The 19,063-nt window shown below is 42.6% G+C and overlaps 1 non-coding gene across 1 annotated transcript; it reads left to right on the forward strand.

Moving 5' to 3' along the window:
* On the forward strand, positions 1 to 72 carry trnaq-cug (transfer RNA glutamine (anticodon CUG)). Its single transcript has one exon. It is a non-coding gene; the product is annotated as a tRNA-Gln (tRNA).
* Positions 73 to 19,063: the final 18,991 nt, after the last annotated feature.

Below are 19,063 nucleotides of genomic sequence, written 5' to 3' on the forward strand. Positions count from 1 at the left end.
GGTTCCATGGTGTAATGGTTAGCACTCTGGACTCTGAATCCAGCGATCCGAGTTCAAATCTCGGTGGAACCTTCTACATGTTACTTTTGCCCCCATTTCTTTCTCTCCTTCGCATCTGATGCCAACAAAGAACAAAAAAACAGAAGAAATGAGAATCCAATCCATCATTTGAAAAAGCGTAGACAACACAACACAGTAGTGATGGTTGTTTTGATTTGATTAGATTTTTATTTTGTACATGTAAAAGACAACAATTAAAAGAGAAGATAAGAAAACAAAACAAAGCAAACAAAGAAAAAAAAACAACAAAACAAAGAATTTCATACTTTAACACTTAGGGCCAAATCCACAAAGAATAGATTGCGCCTGCAAATAGCGCTGTGAATTGCGTCGCATTTGCGCCCGCAATTTGCCCCGCTTTAAGGTCCTATTCACAAAAGATTTTGCTCTAATGATATACCAGCGCAAACACGCTAAAGTTTTGGAGCTGAGTGCAATTTGCACTTGTCTGAGTCGAGCGGAGCTGTTTCCAGTGTTCTCCATATTTCAGCACACAGATTGGTCCATAATGAAAACTGCAGAAATAAAAAATAAAGCGAGTGAAAATAAAACGCTGTGAGGCGCAAGGGTGCAATTTCCACTGGGAACAGGGGGGGCATGCCAGGGACACGATCAGCGCTATTTTATTATAAGTCTGATATATGTTGTGATATGTGATGACATTATTAAGCTGTTAAACATACACATTCTAGATTTATATGTTTATATGGTGGAATTGTTTGTAATAAAGCAGCCCCTTTATGGATAAATCCTGAGCTCCTGTTATTTTTATTTTTAAATCCGAGATAAGTCCACAACCCCACTTGATCTGACTGTGTACAGTCATGTCTGACTATAGATTTCACCCTTAATATCATTCAGTATCACACAGGCTTGAATGACATTGAAGAGAGAGAGAAACAGAGAGATGGGGAGTGAGGAGTTTGCGCGCAGTTTAATACACGCTTCTGAAAGACGGTATTTGCTCCACTATTTTTGCGTGTGGCAAATAGCCCTGGCCTTTGTGAATTAGACGGTTTTTGCAATGAGGCTCATTTGCATAGAGAGCGGGCAATTTTGCGCCGAATGTATGAATATTACCTAATTTACATGCATGCAAATGGCACAGGCGCACAATGCCACTATTTGCTTGGCAGCGCAGTTTGTGATGCAATTCGCCCTTTGCGGGTGCTTTGTGAATTAGACGCTCTCTTTTTGTGTCATTTGCACCGGTTTAGCGGCCGCAAAAGCCGGGCAATCCTTTTGTGGATTTGGCCCTTAATATCTTAATTACATGTGCAAAAAGGAGTGGGAAGAAGTGTAAACTTATTTAATCCTACCCCCATTCACTAATCATTTATTAACAAGTATTTATAATAACTAACTATGCTATAATTATACTCACAGACTTACCTATACATACATGCACATAGATGAGTATTTCTATATATTTGTACACACATTCCCATACAAATATTCATATAAATATACTTATTTCCACCATACTATCTCTATATTAACTCTCTATTAAATCTGTTCTATATCTATATATCTATATATACACATACACATACATATTCACACACATACATATACATACACATACACCCATACAGTATACACACACACATATATATATATATATATATATATATATATATATATATATATATATATATATATATATATATATATATATATATATATATATATATATATATATATATGCATACACATATATATACACATGCATACATACAATTAGCTGCCCATTTCTCTACATAAATATAAAAAAATCTACCCATTCACCCAATAGTGTTATCTGCAGGCCCCTAAAGCCGCTAAACCCCTTCCTCTTTGTACCTCGTGAGAATCATGTTTTTATATTTGTTTTTAAACTGGTTAATGTTTGGACATTGTTTTAATTCTGAATCCATTCTGTTCCATAGTTTAACTCCACTGACTGATATAGATAATCTTTTCATTGTTGTTCGTGTTCCACGAGTCCTAAAAATTAGAGTACCCCTTAAATTACACCTCCCCTCTCTGTCATAAAACATTTCCTGTAATGCAGAGTTTTCCCCCTCCACACATTCATGCACGGAGCCCCCTTCGCCACTGGAGGGCGATCCAGACCATCTATCTGTGGGAAAATACAATGAGCTATTTTCCTACATAAGGACATTTAAGTACTTCACTCTAAAGAAAATTATGACTCAGATATGCAGAATTTATTTCAACACTGTTTTTTTTTAATTGCAAATGTTTATAGTTTAAACACCCAGATTTTCTAAGTTTTGTCTGCCAAATCTATGAGTTTATGAAGTCATTGCCCTACAGTGCAATTCTGTTCCTCAAATGATCCTGCTACATTATCGCGCAGCAAAATTTATGTTAGCAAACCCTATTTATTTTGCTGGTTTAACTTGATTTTGAACTTCTGATTTACAAATCTGGCGGGTTTTCTTTCTCAAGTGTAACTGATTCCACATCACATCACCACAGATTGCCTTAAATGGGTTGACGTGAATTGAACTGAATTGAATTGAGCACACAGCCCCCCCCCCAAACATTTAATGTCACAGGAGCCCAATGAGGGGGGAACCAATGGTGGACCTAGGACGGATTGGGAAGAGGATACCTCTCAGCTGGACCTGGGGACACCTGGAAGTCCTCCAGGTCTTCCAGGGACAAGATGTCTTTCTGGAAGATCTGGAGAAAGAGGCTGGGAAGAGGGAGGTCTGGACCTCTGTCAGGGGCGTCACTTGGGTATGGCAAGGTTTGGCAGCCGCCACACCTCGGCTTCAGGGGAAAATGTAAATGTTTGTTTTTTAAATACATTTATAGAATTACTCTGTGTCTATTTTTTGATTTATTGATTATTCTATTATTTAATACGTTTAACCTTCGTCTGGTGTTAGGGTCGCCACCGACCCGTTCTTAGGTTTTAAATTCATAAAACTACCACAAAAATTCGTTTATTGCATCAAGGCTTTTTGACTTTGTCAGGAACCTCTATTTCAACAAAATAATATCAAAAAAAATTTTGTCACTAAATTATAAAATGCTCTGGTTGAAATTGTTACCTTTGTGGGGTTAGGGTCGGTTTCGACCCGGTTATAAAATTATGCTTATAAAGCAATAATTAGAGCCAAAACTGAAAATCATAACTGCACTGTCAGACAGCCAGCTCCTCTCCCAGTCATGTGAGCTTCAGTGGATTCTCATTTTGGATTTTTGTCTTCCAGTTTACCTGCACATAAACGAAAGCAACTAAAGTCGGGCATGTCCAGCCATGTAGGGTCAATTCACTCATTTCACTTGCAGAGTGCACATCTCCAGTTTGCAGCATGCAAAGATGAGAAGAAGATTTACAGTAAGCCAAGTTCTGGACTATATTTTTGGTGAAAATGAGAGAGACGCCTGGATGCTTATATTGGTGTTCTTCTTCTTGCTGGAGTGAACAGATCCTGTAATGAGTCCACTGATCTCTGGGATGCATCGACAGGCAGAAATATTTTCTGGGCAACAATGTCACTTACGACCTTTCGAATGATATCATGAGTCCTCAGATTAGACAAAAGGGATACCAGAGCAAGATCTGACAAGCTTGCCCCCATCAGGGATGTCTGGGAGAAATGGGTGCAGCTCCTTCCACTGATGTTCAACCCAGGGCCAAATGTGACAGTGGATGAACGTCTTCTCCCTTTCCCAGAAAAATGCCCCTTCCGGCAATACATACCCAGTAAGCCAGGGAAGTACGGCATAAAAATCTGGGCAACCTGCAATGCCAAAAACAGCTACTGATTTACACAGGCAAAGCTGCGAGTGGCATCCCTGAGAAGAACCAAGGAAAACATGTAGTCCTTGATTTGACTACTGGCCTGCAGGGTCACAATATCACTTGTGACAATTTTTTAAAGTTCTATTGCTGAAAAAATACTTTTGTTCCATTTCCTTGAGGTAAATGTATATGGGTCGAAATTGACAATTTTTTAAAGTTCTATTGCTGAAAAAATACTTTTGTTCCATTTCCTTGAGGTAAATGTATATGGGTCGAAATTGACCCATAACACCATAGATGTTATTATAGTTAATAATATTAAAATGAAAAAATAAATGAAACAAATGTATTTAAGAGATGTGTTCTAATACCCCTCAGTAATAGCCAGGTAACACAACAACCTTTTATTTATTCATATGATTCTCTTGAGGCTCATTTGACCAGTTTTTTAAATTGAAATCAAGGGCTATACTGACAAAAAAAGGCCCAGAGTCCCATACCAAACATATTAAAACCAATATTTTCATGGATAAGGAAGCCTAACAATGTAACCAAGAGATGAGAAACAAATTGGATGATGGATAATTGCTTTTAGTGTATTTTAGAGATGATTTAAAACACGGGTCAAAACCGACCCGTTAACATCGGAGATGGTAACAGAAAGCTAACACCAGACAAAGGTTAAGATAACTACAAAATGCATATCAGAACAACATGATGGATTTTACTAGGTATTATCTTTCCCAACACTTACATACATGTCATATGTTGAAATGTCCCAGCGTCCCTGAAGACAGTGGTCGCTATCAATCTGGTTTTTAGCTCTGCAGTGTTACTAACTTACAAAAATGAAAAGGAAGCAGGCAACCACGCAATTTAAAAAAAAAAAAGAAGGCAAGTGATGGTCCAATGTTGCCCCAGCAGCAGAAGATATTAACGAGGCTGTTAGCCACTGATGGATTAATTATGCAAGTTCATCTTAAGGTAAGATATCAAATCACCCTACCCTCTTATAAATCTGTTTAAGGAAAATATTTGACTTTTTTTACTCTCTCTCTATTTCTCTCTTCTGCTCCCTCCCTCTCCTTTTTTGCATTTGGACTTTAACTGTTTGAAGTTAAACTGGGATGTCCCTGTGATATTGTTGCACTGACATAGTGAATGAAGTGAACAGAATTAGTTAAATTGCGTTTGTCAGATACGCTTTTTCTGCTCTCTAACTGCCGCTTGCTGTCCATGGTGCAGAAAACGGATGCGTAAAGGCTCATTGACTAAATTGATCAACACGTTGTTAAAGTGTAGTGTTCATAGTTAGCAGGTTGTGAGTGAGACTGCATTTGAAAAGGTTAGCTTAGTTTTGACTGAAATGACGCCACTGACCTCTCTGCTGAGACTGTTGCCCCAAGACCAACGTGGGTATGAGTGGGTTGCATGTGCAGGGCAGGTGCCCTGCTGCTGCTGCCTTAGCGGAGGTTTAAAGAGGAGACTGACGTTACCAGTGTTCCATGTGGTTTCACAAGTCTTGGGCATTTCAACAGGATGCCCCCTGAGGAATCGCAGCATGGAAAGTTTGAGAGTCTTCATTTTGACTCCGGTAGTCCCAGGGTGAGAGAGGAACGGAGAGTTGGGGGGTCCTCTGGCAGAGACAAACAAGAGACTTTATTTCCTGCATTTCTACACACATTGGGATGATAATCTGGACATGATCAATTCAATTCAATTCAATTCAATTGTATTTATAAAGCGTCTATTACAACAGAAGTTGTCTCTAGGATCTTTCCAGAGACCAGAACATGAACCCCGAGCAATTATTACATAAACATAACATAAACAATGTCAGGTAAAAACTCCCATAGTGGGAGAAAAACCTTAAACCAAACAGTGACAAGAAAAACTCCCCTTTAGGAGGGAAGAATCCTGGACCAGGACCTGGATCATAAGGGGAGTAGAAACCTGGACCAGGACCTGGATCATAAGGGGGTAGAAACCTGGACCAGGACCTGGATCATAAGGGGGGGAAGAAACCTGGACCAGGACCTGGATCATAAGGGGAGTAGAAACCTGGACCAGGACCTGGATCATAAGGGGGACCCTCCTGTCGAAGACCAGCGGGACAGAGCAGGAAAAGAGAAAACAGACAGAGAGAATCATTCATGACAAAAGACTGTTCTGCATTCTCTGTTATTAAATGGAAGGACAATTTACCAAGACTTTATGAAATTAGAAATCCTCATAATTTACTCGCATTGGGTGTGATCAGAGCTGAAGTATCAAATCAAATCAAATCAAACATAAAACTTAATATTGCCCCACACACGCACACACACACACACAGAGACAGACAGACAGACGCAAGCACACTCCAGTTCACACAAGTATATGGCTGAGCACTGGGGATCCAGGTGAGGAAACGGTAACGAGTCAGTTCCACACTTTTATCCATTTATTTTTTTCGTCTCGAACCCCGTCTTGATCCAGCTGCCTCCTCATCTGTCCTCTGACGTCAAAGAAAACCGAAAAACAACAATGCTGACGGGAAATGGGACCATAAACCGTGTTGGGAACATCGTTAGAGTCCGTCTGGTTTTTATATCTTCACCCCCCCTGTCTTCACTTCTGACGTCAACTTCTTACTTTCAGTATCAACTAATCAAAACCCCCTTTTTTACTGCAGATCAGAGTTTCTGCAGCGGAATCACCTTTGTTTCTGTTCAGCAGGACAGAATTCATGCAGAATATTAAAAACGTTTTAAAAAAATCTTCAAATACCAACTCAAGAGTTGTGTCATAGTTCTATGTGAGTCCTACAGTTGGAAGATATTTGATGTGTTTAGGTCACACACTCACACAAACTAGTAAAAAAACATAAAAATCCATAACAAACATTTTTTCCCACACAAAACATATTTCAAAAATGTAAAATAATCCTCAAATATGACACAAGTACATATGTTTGATGTGACTCCTCTTTTACAGATCCTGGTCTGGGGTTTACAGGGACTCGGCCGAGTGGTTTTGAGGCTGTTGAAGAGAAAAACCTATCTCTACCATTTAATTCAGTTGGGGGTTTACGCGGATGGATGGATGGATGGATGGATGGATGGATGGATGGATGGATGGATGGATGGATGGATGGATGGATGGATGGATGGATGGATGATGGATGGATAGATGGATGGCTGATTCATGGATGATAGATTGATGGATATATGGATGGATAATGGATGGATGGATGGATGATGGAAGGATGGGTGGATGGCTGATACAATTCAATTCAATTCAATTTTATTTATATAGCGTCTAATACAACAGATGTTTTCTCTAGACACTTTCTAGAGACCAGAACATGAACATAAACCTCGAGCAATTATTACATAAACATAACATGAACAATGGCAGGTAAAAACTCCCATAGTGGGAGAAAAACCTTAAACCAAACAGTGGCAAGAAAAACTCCCCTTTAGGAGGGAAGAAACCTTGAGCAGGACCAGGCTCATAAGGGCGGACCCTCCTGCCGAAGGCCAGACTGGGGGGGTCGGGGACGTCAGCAGCACACAGCAGGCAGGTGGAAGCAGCAGCGGGATGACCAGAGGGGGGGGTAGGACGTCAGCAGCACACAGCAGACATCCACGCAGGCAGGTGGAAGCAGCAACGGGATGACCGCGGATGGGGAGGGGACCGGGACCGCAGGCCAGAACGCAGCTCCTGAAGCTCCGGCCTGCAAACATGCACAAAAGAGAAAAAAGGGGGGCCAGCACAAGAAACTACAGGAACGATGGACAAAAATTATAGCTATGAACATCATAACAGACCCCTGACTGTTCTGAAGAAACCTCATGTACATGAACAAACTGGAACCTGTCAGATAGATATGATTTAAACCAACGTAGAGCTGTCCCTTTAATCCCAACAACATGCTGTAACCTGTGCAGTAAAATGCCATGATCTACAGTGTCAAAAGCAGCACTGAGGTCCAGTAGAACAAGAATAAGATGGGTCATTTATGACTCGAACCAGTGCTGTCTCTGTGCTATGATGCATTCTGAACCCTGACTTTAAGACTTCAAACAGATCATTTCTATACAAATAGTCACATAACTGGTTTCAAACTGCCTTTTCCAGAATTTTAGATACAAATGGAAGGTTGGAAATTGGCCTATAATTAGCTAAGGTGTCTGGGTCAAGAGAAGGTTTTTTAAGTAAAGGTTTAATTACTGCCACTTTGAAAGCCTGTGGTCTATATCCTAAGTTTAGCGATAGGTTGATTTGGTCTAGTATTGTCGCACCAATAAGAGAAAAAACATTTTTGAATAGTCGAGTCGGGATGGGGTCTAACATACTATCTAACATACATACTCAGTCAATAGAGCTAATTTGGTTGACTTAGCTCTATTGACGAGTGAGGTCAGCTCAGCTAAGCTAACCCTAACCCTAACCCAGGGAGGTCTATAGGATCAAAACAGTCTAGAGTCAAGTCAGATCCTAGGGAAGTCGCTAAAGCTGAAGAAACGCCCACAACCGGCTGGTTGATTTATTCTCTAATTCTCATGATTTTACTGTTAAAGAAGCTCATAAAGTCTTCACTACTGAGAGCTGCAGGAATGCACGGCTCAACAGAGTTGTGACTCTTTGTCAGCCTGGCTACAGTGCTGAACAGAAAATGTGGGTTACTTTTGTTATCCTCTATCAACGTTGAATAATAAGCTGTTCTGGCTTTACGAATGGCTTTTTTATATACTATTAGAATATCTTTCCATTCACGTCTACAGACTTACAAGAGTACCACTTCCTTTCCATTTTACGCACGTTTTGTTTCAACATGCAGATATCTGAATTATACCAGGGAGTTAAGCTCCTGTGGCTAGAAAACCCTCCTTTTCAAAGGAGCAACTTCATCTAAAGCTGAATGCAAGAAATCAGCAGTGTTACTAACAAGAAAATCAACATCAGAGGTAGAACCCAGGTCACTGGCCTCTACTGCTTCACTATTTTCCACTGTTGTAAGATGAGCAATGGCCTCCTTAAATTTAGCAATAGCTTCATCAGACAAACATCTGCTAAAATAATACTTCCTATTTTGCACTTCAACATCGACAATATTACATTCAAACGTAATTAAATAATGGTCGGATAAAAGGGAGTTTACAGGTGACACCAACAGATCATCAGTTTCAACACCGTAGGTGAGAACGAGATCGAGAGTATGATTAAAACAGTGTGTCGGTTTGTCCACTTTTTGTGAGATACCCATTGATTCTAGAAGAGAACTGAAAGCTAATTTAAGATTATCGCTTTCAACATCCACATGAATATTAAAGTCACCCACTATGATGAATTTATCTGTACTGATCAATAATCCAGAAAGGAAATCTGAAAATTCAGACAGAAACTCTAGATAAGCACCAGCAGGGGGCCGGTACACTACCACTAACACAACTGGCTTCTCTGATTTCCAGCTCGGAAATTTCAGACTAAGCGTGAGGCTTTCAAATGTATTATAATTGCACTTAGGTAAAATTTTTGTTTGGAGACTGGAGTTATAAATTGCTGTGACTCCTCCGCCCGTGCTTCTAGGAATGTGATGATTAAAGTAGCCGGGCGGAGTCGATTCATTCAAACTAACATACTCTTCCTCCTGTAACCATGTTTCTGTTAAGCAGAAAATATCACTCCTGCTCTCTGTAATTATATAATTTACTAACAGAGACTTGAAGCTTAACGATCGTATATTTAGTAGTCCGCATCTAATTTTTCGGTCTCTTATTGGTACCAAATATGCATTGGTTTGAATTTTTACCAGGTTATTTTGGTTAACGCCTCCAAAACGCCGTACCTGGTGAACTTTTGGAGGGCGGGGAACTGAAACTACTTCTATTTTGCTAGGCACCTGGTTAGAGTTGCCAATTACCGGTACATCATGTAATCCTATAGTTTTAGAGTCGCCAATTACATAATGCAATCCTACAGTTTTATTGGCAGGCGTTGGTCCTCGGGAAGCAGCAGAGAAGTGTTTAACACTGCAGCTCTGCATCCTGGCCTGGACCCTGCATTGTCAGGGGGAGTGTTTAATAAAACTGGCCAAATTACTAGAAACAAGAGCAGCACCAACCCGGGTGGGATGAATGCCGTCTCTTCTAATCAGACCGGGCTTTCCCCAGAACGTCTCCCAATTGTCAATAAAAGCCACGTCGTTTTCTGAACACCACCGATACAACCAGCGACGGAGCGAGAGCATGCGGCTAAACATGTCATCGCTATTCAGACTGGGGAGGGGACCAGAGAAACCTATGGAGTCCGACATGGTTTTGGCGTAGTTACACACCGAGACAATATTCATTTTGGTCACTTCCGACTGGCGAAGACAGGAGTCATTAGCTCCGACATGGATGATAACTTTACCAAATTTACGATTACCCTTTGCCAGTAGCTTCAAATAATTTGCTTCAATGTCGCCCGCTCTGGCCCCCGGGATGCACCTGACTATGGAGTCGCCAATCACCAGGGTCGGCTTCTCAACGGGTGTGTCGCTGAGTGGGGAAAATCGGTTAGACAAATGAAGCGAGTGGTGGTGTTCCGTGCGCCCTTTAGGACTACGCTTCCTCCGAACCGTCACCCAGCCGCCCTGATTGGCCGGCTGCTAGGGAGCTGCAGGGGAGCGGCTAGCAGCAGCTGCTACAGGCCGGTCCGCCGCTAACTTAGCCTGACTAGCTGACGAGTCTATCGGACTATGGTCAAATTGGCAGAACCGGACCTCTAACTGACTGAGCCTCGCCCAGCCCTGCAAATAAACTACACTTTAAGCACTTACCGTCTTCACTAAAGGAGGCAGAGGAATAGCTAAACATTTCACACACTGAGCAGCAAAGAGGTGAAACGGTGGGAGAAGGAGAGGCAATGCTAAGAGGCTAACAGAGGCTAATGTATCGGTGATTGGTGAGAATGAAAGTTGCGGAAGAGAAAATGAGCGAGTGTTGAAATAAAGACAGAAATGTACCAGATATAGTGCTATTTTACCAGAAAACAATCTAAGTTTACACAAAAAAGTCGGGAGAGATCAGAGCCTGCAAACGCCGTGCAACGGCAACAGACCGCAACACCAGGAAGTGACGCGATGCGTGGTGCAATACGTTACCCAATCAGCAAGCAAGATGATTCATGGATGATGGATGGATGGATGATGGATGGATAGATGGATGATGGATGGATGGATAGATGGATGATGGATGGATGGATGATGGATGGATGATGGATGGATGGATGGATGATGGAAGGATGGATGGGTGAATGGATGGATGATGGATGGATGATTCATGGATGGGTGGATGGATGGATGATTCATGGATGGATGGATGGATGGATGGATGATGGATAGATAGATAGATGGATGGATGGATGGATGATGGATGATGGATGATGGATGATGGAAGGATGATGGATGGATGGATGATTCATGGATGGATGGATGATGGATGGATGGATGATGGAAGGATGATGGATGGATGGATGGATGATGGATGGATGGATGGATGATGGATGGATGATGATGGATGGATGGATGGATGGTGGATGGATGGATGGATGATGGATGATGGATGATGGATGATGGATGGATGGATGGATGGATGGATGGATGATGGATGGATGGATGGATGAATGGATGGATGATGGATGGATGGATGATGGATGGATGATGGATGGATGATGGATGGATGGATGGATGGATGATGATGGATGGATGGATGATGGATGGATGGATGGTGGATGGATGATGGATGGATGATGGATGGATGGATGGATGATGGATGGATGGATGGATGATGGATGGATGGATGGATGATGGATGGATGGATGATGGAAGATGCTTTTGAGTTGCTTCAGTTTCCTTCCAATCAGTCCACCAGTGCTTGAACAGTTGTTTCTGTTTTCCTGTCTTGTATTTCTGACTTTGACGTGCTGGTCTCTGGTTTCAGCCCCGGGTACTCCTCTTCCTCCTCCTGGAGGTTTGTCCTGGGGCCCGGGTCAGCTGAGGAGAGCAGGGCTGGGGGGGCGGGCGCCGGGCGGGGGGGGGGGATTAAAGTGCTCTGTGGGGATTCCAGCTCTTCTGGTTCAGGCTGCAACTTAAACCCGATGACTCTCTGACGCAGCCAGCTGCCGGCCCACACGGCTCCCAGGACAATGGCAGCCATGTCAGATCTTGGCTCGGAGCTGCCGATTCTGCTGGGGGGTCGGGTCCGAGCAGGGGGAGGGCCACGCTGCTCCAACCGCATGTTTTAATCAAGAAGATGGAAACAGACTGGATTTCCTGCATCCCCCCTCTGCCAGAACAATCACACAAACACTCCAGCTCCAACAGCTATCCTTCTGAGGACACTGAGGACATTTTATTCACGTTAACCCAAGCCCTTACATGGCCACGGCTACATGATGGTTTTTAATTTGGAATTAATTATTCCGAATTAAATAATTCAGAATTAAACTATTTTCCTTCAAGTTTACATGGAAATAGTAATTCTGAATTGAGGTTTACATGGAAAACATGTTTGATCGGCTTTATCCAATTCCGCTTAAGCTCTGGGGGTTGGGAAGGTTCTGATTGGATAGGGGGGCGGACCGGAACTACAACTACAACTTTGATAGCTCACAATCTTTATGTTTCCTGCCATCTGTTCTTTTAATTATTTCCAGGTCCTCCAAGCGATTTATTAAATAAATCGTCTGTTCTTGACCACCGTTTACTGCGTGCTGCCATCTTGAAACTTTGTTTTGAAAACAGCCCACAGGTGCAGGGATGACCACTCTACGTCCCGCAGGTGCAGGGATGACCAATCTACGTCCCGCAGGTGCAGGGATGACCAATCTACGTCCCGCAGGTGCAGGGATGACCAATCTACGTCCCACAGGTGCAGGGATGACCAATCTACGTCCCGCAGGTGCAGGGATGACCACTCTACGTCCCGCAGGTGCAGGGATGACCACTCCACGTCCCACAGGTGCAGGGATGACCAATCTACGCCCCGCAGGTGCAGGGATGACCAATCTATATCCCGCAGGTGCAGGGATGACCAATCTACGTCCCACAGGTGCAGGGAGGACCAATCTACGCCCCGCAGGTGCAGGGATGACCAATCTATGTCCCACAGGTGCAGGGATGACCAATCTACGCCCCGCAGGTGCAGGGATGACCAATCTACGTCCCGCAGGTGCAGGGATGACCAATCTACGCCCCGCAGGTGCAGGGATGACCAATCTATGTCCCGCAGGTGCAGGGATGACCAATCTACGTCCCACAGGTGCAGGGATGACCAATCTACGTCCCACAGGTGCAGGGATGACCAATCTACGTCCCACAGGTGCAGGGATGACCAATCTACGTCCCGCAGGTGCAGGGATGACCAATCTACATCCCGCAAGTGCAGTAACCACCAGGTTTGTGGAATTCCAAGTCCCTGACAAATGAAAACTATATTTCATCTCTGACATGCCAGCAGCGCAAATATAAAAGTAGGGGAAAATGTCAAATCTTTGTTTTTTTCTGGTCAGATTTAAGCGCCAACCATCGAATTCCCCGGGCAAGTCTCATGAGGAACTAAGACCTGTTGCAGTTCCTCCACTGACCACTAGAGGTCCCAACAGTGAGTCCACCTCCACTAAACTCCACTGACCTCCACTGACCTCCACTAAACTCCACTGACCTCCACTGGCCTCCACTGACCTCCACTAAACTCCACTGACCTCCACTGACCTCCACTAAACTCCACTGACCTCCACTGACCTCCACTAAACTCCACTGACCTCCACTAAACTCCACTGACCTCCACTGACCTCCACTGACCTCCACTGACCTCCACTGACCTCCACTGGCCTCCACTGACCTCTACTGACCTCCACTGACCTCCACTAAACTCCACTGACCTCCACTGGTTCCCACTGACCTCCACTGACCTCCACCAGTCTTCACCAACCTCCACTGACCTCCACTAAACTCCACTGACCTCCACTGACCTCCACTGACGTGCAGTGACCTCCATTAACCTCCACTGACCTCCACTGACCTCCACTGACCTCCACTGGCCTCCACTGACCTCCACCAGCCTCCACTAACCTCCACTAACCTCCACTGACCTCCACTGACCTCCACTGGCCTCCACTGATCTCCACCAGCCTCCACTAACCTCCACTAACCTCCACTAACCCCCACTGACCTCCACTGACCTCCACAAACCTCCACTGACCTCATCATCTGACTATCACCTCCTCATTTGTCATCATCAGGCTACCGTGCTTCGTGAAGCAACCATATGTATCAACCAGCGTCGACTAAACAAGAGGGTCATGTTTAACGGTTTATCCCTCTGGAAACGTCTGATGGCAGCTCTGGAACAACTTTACACACCACTAGGGTCTGGATCCACTCCATACCTGTCAGAAATCTTCCACCACCTGCTGTCCCAGCAGCCCAGCCGTGGTCCAGTATCTTACATTTTAAGACAGGTTTCTGAGAAATCTAAAAAACCACATATCAATCACTTACAAACTACAATTATGTTCTCAGAATCTGATAGTGACCTCTGTTGACACTGAAATGCTGTGGACATTCCTGTGTATAGAGCCTAAATTAAAGATTTAGATATTTTCAGTTTATATACACATTGATTGTTTTCAAGTGAAACATTTAAATTTTCTTTTCATTTGTCATTTTCTCTCATGTGGATGACACAGACGCATGTTTCTGTTCCTCTAGCTGCTGGTGCTGCTGACGCACATCGTTCCTCCCCCCGTGAGAGACACTAACATCGTCTTCCAGAACGTTTTTTTGGCAGAAATGCCTTCTCTCTTGTTAGATCCATCCATCTCTCTGATTTGTTGTTCCGAGTTTGTTCCTGTTGTTTCCAGGGAGAACTGCCACTCAGGCTGCAGCAGGGGGCAGTTCTCGCGAGGCCAGTGGAAATTCAGTTTGGAGAGGCACAGGAATGCTGTTTAAAAATGATTACATTATAAAACTGGAATTCTTTTTTTTTTTTTATATATATATTTTTATCCCAGATTTTTTTCCCATTTTCATCACCCAGTGCTCCTACCTAAGCTACAGTCCTGGGGCCTCATTTATAAAAGAGTGTGTAGGATTCATGCTAAAAGTGCACGTAAAGCCAAAAGCCGAAAATGGCGGGCGCAAAAAAAAATCCGGATTTATAAAACCGTGTGCACGCACACTTGCACGCAATGTTCTCTTTATAAATCACAGTCCAGCTGGAAGGTTGCGCAGCTGAATTCGGCTCATATCCCGCCCTCTACACGCCCACTTTTTACCATAAATGGGCAATGCAAAGTAGTATTTCCATATGAATGAGCCTGCTGAGCATGCGCAGCGGCTTCCTGCAGCCTGTTTGGCTTCAGGATGAATGAGACCCATGATGAGACGTGTCGAGCTACCGTGCCACTAAATTTCACGGAGACTGAGAACGAGATGTTGTGGATGAGGTGGAGGCAGGAAAACTACACTATTTGGTGGTCACAGTAAAAGTATAAATAGTATTAAATAAAGCGAGTGAAAATAAAACGCTGTGAGGCACAAGGGCGCAATTTCCACTGGGGACAGGGGGGACATGCCCCCCCCACTTTTCAAAATCATGTTTTTGTCCCCCCCACTTTTTACAGTTTAAGAACTAACGGTAGGCTCAGCCTGTAATTGCAAATCATCAAGACACTCTGTGCAAAGACGGCCCGGCAGCCCCGCTCCCCCCCCTGCGCCTCTCAAATGAGCAAAATAGCACACGCTGTTCATTTAGTACTTTTGCCCTGATGAATAATCAATATGGGGCATACCCGCCAGAAAGCGCTAAATACTGGGAGGGGAAAATGCAAATAGGTTCATTTACCACACGCAATGAGATTTACCAAGCCTAAAAGTTATTGCGGGGATTGTGATTGCGTCTGTATTTAATATATATATATACTTCTGTACTGTACTGTACTTCTTTTAACCTCATCTGCTGTTCTTTTTGTCTTACCAACTGCATTTATTCTATCGCAGATTTTCTCCATATTGCATTTCTTTTGGTAATGTTTAAATTTCTTTGCTGTAGTTCATGAATGTGTTTATTTGCCTCTTCCACTAATATCTCTAACTCCAACTCATCAAATTTCATTTTGAGCTTGCGACTATCCTGCTTTCCATCCAGACTCTCCATGGCGCAAACAGTAAGACACGCAACACCTCATTTAAATACTGAGGTTTGCACCTGTTATCAATTGCACAAGCATTCTTAGTTGATCACCCGCAAAACACACAACAACAGCACGTGCAAACTTTTTTAGTGCACACGCAATTTAGTACTCTTTATTTAGGATCTTAGTAAATCAGGCCCATAGTCATATAATGTATTTATTTTAATTAAACTATAGATGTTTGAGAATATGAGCTGTGATATCATCAGTGCAGAAAGACAGGACTGTGTCCTCCCGTCCTACGAAGTACAGGGTCGTACTCCGGTCTGAAATAAGGAATACATAAACCCAGGCCTGAAGAAGCTGGTTCTGGTAAGAGGCCCGTGTCTGCTGAGACTCAGAACTTTACAACAACACAAGAACACACCAGGATCTGTGTTGGCAAAGGTGAGGATGGAAACAACAGTAGGAAACAGCCTGGAAACCCTAAAACAGGTTCTGGAAACACTGAAGTAGGTCCTGGAAACACTGAACCAGGTCCTGAAACCACTGAACCAGGTCCTTGAAAACACTGAACCAGGTCCTGGAAATACCAAAGTTGGTGCTGGAAATACTGAAACCAGGTCCTGAAAATGCTGAACAACATCTTGGAAACGATGAGCCAGGTCCTGGAAACGTGGACCGGGTTCCTGGAAATGTTGATTAAGTTCATAAAGACACTTTTCAGGGTTGAACTCGGTCATAGAAACGCATTTTAGTCCTGAACAATGTTGAGCTGATTTAAGTCCTGAAGACTGTTTAAGGATATTTCAGCACCGGACCTGGTTCTTGAGATGCTGTTTAGGGCTGGACTGGGGCTATATATATATATATATATATATATATATATATATATATATATATATATATATATATATATATATATATATATATATACATATATATATTTATATATATATCATATATATCATATATATATGCATACATGCATACATACATACATACATACATACATACACACACACACACACACACACACACACACACACACACACACACACACACACACACACACACACACACCCACAGATATACACACACACACACACATACATACATACATACATACATACATACATACATACATACATACATACATACATACATACATACATACATACATACATACATACATACATACATACATACATACATACATATATATATACATATATATATACATGTGTATATATACGATAATCTACTTTTGACAATAACTATTTAGTCTACAACTCTACTGATTCCCACGACGTGAGTCATGTGACTAATGCAGCCCCCGGGTCTCGCACTCAGAAGGCCCGCCGATTTTTTCCAGTGTCCAGCCGCGGTACTGCAACAAAAAATCCCATGGGGCCCAGAAAGCTTTTTCCCATAGACCGCAATAGTAAAAGAGAAGCCTCTAAAACTGTTCACAGGAACCTCCAGCTGTAATCACCGGCAATTACTAATCTTTGTATTCTATATTTTTAAGTCATGGACTTCATATCCGTCAAAAATGTTTTATAACGGCCAGAAAAGTCAAAGAAAAATCTCTTTCTGGGCGTGACGTCAGCGCTGACATCACAGCCGTGTCCGTGCATTCCACGGATGTATTATATTAATATATATTATATAATTATATTATATTAATACATTAATAATATATGTAATGCTATATATGTAATAATATACATGAATTAATATATTATATTAATACATATTATATTAATACTCGCGTCATTGCCCCGGGGCATGATGGGAGGCCCCAGAGCATCATGGGAGGTGACTCAACTGCGCATGCTTTATGGGCCACTTAACGCGGAAGTCAGAAATTTTTTCGGTGTATGCGCTGAGTGAGCAAAATGCATTGAAATGAATGGGCGGCCATTTTCGATGTACCATCCAGTTCTATAATACATCCATTGACTAATGTCATCTTTAGAGCGGAAAAACCAGCTAGCTAGCTGTTTAAGATAAGAAAATTAATGGCTATTTCCTATTTAACGCTAGTTAGACCTGATGGATAAATTAGTGACAATAACGAAGCCTAAAGCTGGAGATTGTAACGTTACAGCTCGGCCTAACGTTACTCCTTCCACGTCTGACGAGGCCAAAGTTTCATCAACCATAAACACATGTAGCTAATAACCCAGTCAGGAACTGGTTAATAAGGTGATATAAGCAGAATAAAACACATTCAAAAGTTATTATAAGCCAGGCTTAAAACTTGACACATTAAAAAAAAGGGAAAAATAAGAATTACAAGCGGGTCCTGCTCTGTTTTTCTCTCATCCAAGTGGTCCCTGGGCTAAAAAAGGTAAAAAAAATAAAATAAAAGGCCCCTGGACTAGGGGCTTGACAAGAGGACTTCCTGAAATGAGTATAAAAATGGACATTATCATGGACATAAATGCATATCATACGCAGCACACACACACATACACCCTTGCGCACAGCACGCTCACACACTGCACACTCGCACGCACACACAAAGAAAAGAAAAAAGTACATACCCAAAAAAATAGAAAAGGCAAAGGAAAGAAAGAAAAAACTACAATACTGTATAAAAAATAGGAAAACAGACAAATGTGAGTAAGTAGAAGTTTACATCATATTACTAAGCTATTGATATAGCAAAATATGTTTCACAGATTTTTTTAATAATTCATGAGAAAGTTTGACAAGGTGGGGAGGAAGTGAATTCCATATCTTGGAACCTCTGTAAGAGATCTCAAATTGATATGAAATGGTTTGCGATCGTGGGGGCCGAAGCTGGGAGGCTTTACGGGTTGAAAAATTATGAAATTCCTTGTTCGGAGGAAAAAAAAGGTCAGAAAACATTCTGAACCAGATAGTGGTGATGGTGTCAAAGCCTGAACCAGGACTTCAGAATCATTTTGAGGGCTGAATCAGGTCCTTGAAATACTAACGGAAGAGAATCTGGTCATCCCGCTGCTGCTTCCACCTGCCTGCTGTGTGCTGTCGACGTCCCTGACTCCCCCAGTCTGGCCTTCGGCAGGAGGGTCCCCCCTTATG

Source organism: Cololabis saira, chromosome 2 (genome assembly GCF_033807715.1).
Source record: "Cololabis saira isolate AMF1-May2022 chromosome 2, fColSai1.1, whole genome shotgun sequence".
Lineage (NCBI taxonomy): Eukaryota > Metazoa > Chordata > Actinopteri > Beloniformes > Belonidae > Cololabis > Cololabis saira.